This window comes from Dipodomys ordii, unplaced genomic scaffold (genome assembly GCF_000151885.1).
Source record: "Dipodomys ordii isolate 6190 unplaced genomic scaffold, Dord_2.0 Scaffold15, whole genome shotgun sequence".
NCBI classification, from domain to species: Eukaryota; Metazoa; Chordata; class Mammalia; order Rodentia; family Heteromyidae; genus Dipodomys; species Dipodomys ordii.
The window spans coordinates 542,205-549,002 of NW_012267231.1; positions in this window are offsets into that span (position 1 = coordinate 542,205).

Sequence of the window (6,798 nt, forward strand, 5' to 3'; positions counted from 1 at the left end):
TGGGTGGGTGGGTGAGTGGATGGATGGAATGCTCTAAGCCAGATACCGATCATACCTCACCTCTAACAGCGAACACAATTGCTTTTTCCCACAGTGGTGGATTCTTTCCCTTTGCCCATGACATTTCTGCACTTGAAGCCCTGCCGGCGTCTCCCGCCTTCCCCGAGCCTGCCCTGTGTGGGGCCTGGCCACACGCTGCTCTGTAAGCACCACAGCGCCCGGCCAGGGAGTGTGGGCTTCTGACCGATCCATGAGAAGACAGTGAGATGCCGAGAGGCTGAGCCGTGCCTCTGCCTGAGCCGCCCCTCTGCCTGACTCCCCAGGGCCTGTCCCTGACATCGCTTTCGGCTTTCGGCTGTGGTGCAGATGCATTTCCGTGAGCCCAGCCCCCAACCACGAGCCGCTTGCCGCATTCTCGCACAAGACACTGCATTTCTCCTGTGTGTTTACTATTAGAAAACAGAAGAATTGCATTGGGACGAGGGCCGAGACCACCCGGTGTGCCGGGCACGTGCCCTACGCCACGGAAGGCCCACGTGCTACCCGGGAGTCACGTCCCCGCTGCCCCAGCCCCCGGCGTGGGCACAAATGGGTTCTGCCCGTAGTTGGTAAGTGAGCTGCGGGGGAAGCGAATGTCCCTCCCCGCTCCTCCTCCGTGGGCTGCGGCACAGAGGTGAGGTCCGGCGCTGCAGCAGCCAGGCTTCAGCACGAGGACACTGGGAAGGGAGGCCGTGCATGAGCAGCCTGGAGTCTGACCTGGGGAGACCCAGCGCCGGGCCCGCACCCTCCTCCTTGTGTTGACTGGACGAGGAACTGAACCGTTGACTTCATTTCTTGGTGGAGGGATTGTTTCTATTGGACTCGGTGGCACACCCCCGTCATCCAGGCCTGGGGAGGACCGTGTCCGGGCCTTGCTTCAATAAAAGGAAAATGCTATTCTGCTTCTGCTCATTCTTTTTAACCACAGCCAAACAATTCTAACTAATAATAAAGCCTTTAAAAAGAGAATCTGAGTAGTTATCCCAAATCCATTCTACCCTCCCGTAAGCAAGAAACTAATGTTTCTAAAACTAAAGCTATTTCTTCATTATTATTGTTTTTGGAAGTGGGGAACTTGGAATAGGGCCCAGAAATAATACCTCAGGTTTCGACGTTTCCATAGAGTTTATGGAATAGAAAGCAGAGCTCCTGGATAGCTCTGAGACCTGGCGATGAACAGATTAGAGACCTGAACACGAGGGGCCAGCGGACGGCCACAGGCCCTGCACACCAGGCCTCTCCTGGCAGGAAGCAGAGAACTCCTCCTCTCTACCATGGCTGACCCCGCAAGCTGCGGCACTCACGCAGGTGACGTCCAGCTGGCCAGTGCCTCCCCCCATTGGTCTTTTCCCTGAACATCTTTAAAGCTTTTCAGACACACCCACCCTGGCTGAACAAAGCCACAGTGACGCAGCACATGTGGCTGCACCTGCTAAGAGCATCCTCAGGTCGTGGCTCTTCCCGCTCAGAGAGAACCAGGATGAACGAGGCTTCATCCTTGAAAAGCAGAGAACGTTATGGATCATCTGCATCCCAGGCAAACACATATATGGAAGAAAGCAAAGAGGTGCAAACAGAAACCTTTGATGAAGGCTTTCCCTGGGGTCTTGGCTGCCCCCCGTGGCGGTGCTTCACAAACACTCAGGGGAAGGCCGCTTGCTGGCCTCCGCCTCCGAGATCCTCATCCAGTGCATCTGTGCTGAGCCAAAAACAAACAAAAAATCTGCATTTGTAACAAGCACCTGTGAGTCTGCATGCCATGGCTCTGGCACCAACACCGAGAGCCAGGATCAGGGGCCGCCGCGCCTCCCTGAACGGGACTCGGGTTTGGGGGAGTTATTTTTTTTCTTATTGGCAATAGAATCTATTTTTCACTTAATTCACTTAGCCCATGGTGGGAACAGGGCGGACACTCTGGGGTTTGGGGGCAGTGCGGGCAGGTCTTGGGTCCGGCAGTGTTCTAAACCACTGGGTCGGCACAGCAGGCTGACGCTTGCCCTGCCAGGACCCCATCTGCACTCCCAGTCTGGGGACGCCTGACTACTCTACGGCGCTATTGTGCAGTTTCGGGCATTTTTTAAACTACAGGTTTGTTTCATCCTCCTTTTGAAAGTCAAACTTAAAGGAGCAAGAAGAATAGCAGCGGGAAGGGACTGGAAGGTGGGGAACGTGGGCAGGTGTCTGTCCAAGGTCAGGAATCTTCCGGGCTAAGTTGCAGTTCTGGGACTGACTGACACGGTGAGTGACAAGGTTAGTGGCCTTGCTGTGTGGTCAGAGGCCTTACACAGAGTTCAGATCTGTGCAGACATGGAGACCCAAGGCAGCAAGCCTCTCCTCCTCTGATTCACCACTAGCAGTAAGAAACGTAATTCAACATAATGAGCATTTATACACGTGGAAACACTCTCCACGAATATCTTACTATGGAGAAAAAAAACTGGTTAGAGCCAAAATGGCCAGTCATAAGGAAGCCAATAATTAATCTTGGAAGATGACCTAATTAGAATAAAATCTATAGATTAAAACACTAGCTGTGAGAACTCTGTAGTATCCCAGGAAAACATTATGTTGTAATAAATTGTTGAAGCAAAACACTATTGTAATAAGTATACTAAAAACATTTATATGTGAGCGCATTTAGCTATTATTAATTTTAGCTCTTTTTAAAAAAATATTGCATTAGTAGATTTTTCAAAGTTTAAAACAATGTACATTAAATATTTTTAATGACCCTCAGTGACTTTCGTTTGGAAATTTTCCAGGAGTGATTACTTTATTACATACTTACTCATTATGTTTTATTGTGTTATTATTCTTAAGCTGTCAGTCAGTTTTAAACATGCAAATGGAACACTTTAATAACATACTAATTATTTTTCTAATTCAGGATTGCTGCGGCGGAATCATATTAAAATCTGAGTCATAGAACGTACTTTCCAGAACCATCCTGTCAAGCGGTGTTAGGAAAATTGAACCAGATTGCATGAATGTGAAAAGAGAGACAGAAGAGGGGGGGAAAGAAAGGGGAGCAGACGCTGGCATGCCTCTCCACTTCGGGGATTTCCCCTCTCTATGTGGGGTAGAAAACAATGACTTGTGCCCTACACACCTTACAACGCTGTCCCGAGACTCACAGGAAGGAAAGCATGGGCTTTTCTGCAAGTTATGGCTGCAATTACAGAAGTGCTTATTAAGGTGAATAATTTTCAGGGCTCGCCCTGCTTCGAGGAGCGCGTGGCAACGCCCCACTAGCACGGTCGAGGGGGCTCGTAGCGCAGAGGCTTGGCTTAAAGGCAGGCCTATCACGGCCAGTCTACTTTGCAGGGCCCCGATTCCCTTCTGCCGCCTGGCCTTTCCGAGGAGCACCGCTGCACTGATCTCAATCTCAGTGGAGGCTGAATGGAAAAACGCTCAGGCTGACATTGACTTTGGGATGTCTGACAGGACCCAGGGCTGAAAGCATCTATTAATAATTAATTCCGGGGTCCGGGGCGGAGCAGGATCCCCCCCCCCCCGCTTCAAGGCCACTAATTGGTTGTTAGACTCCATTAAGTCACCACGGATGTGGGCGCAGTTTGAAGTTTGAAACGACACCGATAAGAAAGGCTGTCTCTCTTCCCCTCCCCTTCCAGCTGCTGGAATTCTTCAATGGGTGGAAAGCGGCTAAAAGTCAAGACTGGTCTGTGTACCGAGGAGCCAGACAGGACCACAAGCTCTTCTTACATCAGTGATCTTGTTCTCGAGTGGACAAGTCTGTATGCTCAGGGTTCGCCGCTTCATGATTTTGTAGTTAATGCTGCCTGCAGGCCTTTTAAACACAGAAGAACTCACAGGCTCACAGTCAATGCACATACAAAAAATTAATTTGCTTAAAATCTTCTCATTACCCAACATGGAAGAGACGCGTGAACCATAATCCGGGGCTGTACTGGATGGGTGGGCGCCGGGCAGGCACAGCTGCAAACGGTGGGTTAATACTCACAGGATGAAGGCGAAGGCACGCATTCATTCTGCGCGTCTCTTGTGTTTTAGTTTGTTTTCTTTCCTGAGATGGGATCTTCTTGTGTTGTCAAGACCAGCCTCCCACCTCCCACTAGCTGGACTCCAGAGAGAGGCCTGTGGCCTAGCTAGATGGCCATGTCCTGTGTAAGGAGGACCTTGCATGAGAGAATTCATCCTTGGCTTTTATTTCCAAGAATCAGTGATGGGATCTCAGCTCTGCTCCAGATCTACCGTTGTACGGAAACTTCCTGAAGAAGAGGTGAGGGAGAGGAAGGCGAGCAGGGTGTGGAGAGGGGAGGGCCCGAAGTGGGGCGCACTTGTCTGTGCAGGGGGCACCGGGGGGCTTCCGGATCCTGCCAAAACCCGGCAATAACACCCTCTGCTCTTTCTTGACTGAAAAATATGGCTCCTAAGAGCTCCACAAGGCATAAATATTAACCAGGTCAGGCATGAAATTACGTGGGAGGAGACACCAGCGGAGTCAAGGACGTGGACATGTACACACTATGCGTTCACATGAATTCTTCGGAGGAAACCAGCCGGCGTAGGGGTCCTGGGCTGGTGGCCTGGACGTGGCCACTGGCCACTGTAAGGGCCCAGGTCCCTGAAGGCCAGGCCTCTAGGCAGAGGAAACAAGTCAGGCAAAAGAGAAAATGTTCCTGGTTGGAAAAATGCTTTACGCATGCAGTTCAGAGTCAGATTTTATGTGGCACAAGTGTTTGTAATTTTCTTTTCCTAACATTGCACTGGAAAGCATGAAGTTTCTAAAATGATCAGTATGTTAAAGAGCCCAAAGGCCAGTTCTGACTGTACAGAAATGAAAAGCTGCTTAATAGGTAGCCAGAGGTTGACCTCAACTGATGAGCCTTGAACTTCCTTTGCATACGTTAAAAAGCCGCTCAAAGACATCCAGAGAAGGCGGTGCGTGGCGGCAGGTATCTGCGACCCCAGCGACTCAGACGCAGAGACCGAAGGCTCAGGACTGGCTCCAGGGCACTGGGTGACCTGAGACCCGTCTTGAGAGCGGGTTGGGTGGTGGTGCTTGTCTCCGGCTCGGTATTCCCAGAGGCAGAGGTAGGAATGTCCCACTGGGCAGAGGCCCTGCCTGACCCAACCCAGACGTGAGCTAAGAAGACTGGGGTTGTGGCTCAAATGGCAGATCATTGTCCCACTTCAATCCACAGTACCAGGAAACAATAATCTTGTATCCATTCAGGTGTCAGGCCCCAAACCTCAAACAGTAGGAGAAACATTAGAACTGACAGGCAGAGGCAGCAGCATCCTGAGTGGAATCCCAGGGATTCCACAGGCACCAAGCCACAGCAGCTTCTTTACAGCGAAGCGTAACGCTGCTGAGCTGCAGCCGCGGCGCACAGGACAGGGGAGCTCAAAAACCTAAACCCCCAAAGAATCAAGAACCCAATGAACACACGGGCAAAGGAACTCAACAAACACTTCTTAGAAGAAGTAAAAATGACCGAACAATACATGAAAACATGCTCGTCAACCCTGATCATAGAGGAGGCGCAAATCAAAACAACCCCGATTCCATCTCGCTCCCGTTAGAGAAGAAAAATACGTGTACAAAAGTCTTCTGTAGAAACACTTTGTCCCTAAAAGAACCCATTTTTCCTGAAGCCAGTTCTGGGAAAGCGTTATACCATTCCCGTGTTATAGACTAGTGTATTAGCTCCTGTGTATGAAGGGAATTGAGCTCAAAACTGTCAAGAACACCCTCCTTGGGTCCAGGTCATTCCGTGTAACTCCAGTCTTGACTGGTGAGAAGGGAGATCTCAGCCCAGACCGCAGGTCAGCCCGCACTGCTGGCCGGGAGAGCTCACCCTCCACATGGTCTACGTTGTTTATCTAATCAGTAAGATTCAGAGCCCCCGCTAGCTGGAAACAGTGGGCATCATTATTTCTTTTCTGATTCTATTTCAGAATGGAAAAGCAATGCCCGGGCTGGGTCGTCACATGTCGGTCTGTCGGCATCCTGTTTGGTGAGCTGAGCGCACAGCACCTTCCGGAAACTAGCTCCCTGCTGGGCCCGTGGGGATGTGGGCAGAGTAGCGTAACTCTGGTCTTACAAGTAAAAAAGAAGTAAAATTTCCAGCTCTGGGACATGAGTACTACTTTCAGTGTACCTCCCTCAGCATGACACGGAAAGCTGGCTCCAAAACCGGAACCATGAAACATTAGGGAGAGATCAGAGCGGCAGAAAATCCCGTTGTCAGCAGAATTCTGTCACCAGGAAAAAAACCCTACTTCCGCAGATTCCTGAGTGAGCGAAAGCTGTCTTGCAGAGAGCTTCCCGGGCCGTGTGGAGAAGATGAAGCCAAGCGCAGAGCGGACAGGAGCGGTTTGCATGCTCCCTCTGATTCAGCCTCTTGCAGCGTATGTCAAAGCAAATGAGGAGACTTGGCTCTCCCTGGGCCTGACAGGGTCGGCAGCTATGTGTCTGCACGCACGCTGTTTGCTTCAGAACAGCTGCGCCATAATGGAAGACATGACGTCATCTCTTTGGATGTTTGCATAGCTGAGGAATGATCAGAACCAACGCTCCAGGCCAGGAGACCCTGTCCCAGATTCCTGCACACTTCCAAACCACCTCCGGAGTCTGCTCAGGTCGGCCCCTTAGTGCTCCTGGCAAGAGTTGAATGAATCCATGAATATAATCCACCTCGATGGCGCCAATTCACACTTCCTCTTTCAGCAGAGAGAGAGAGAGAGTGAGAGAGAGAGGGAGGGAGGAGGGAG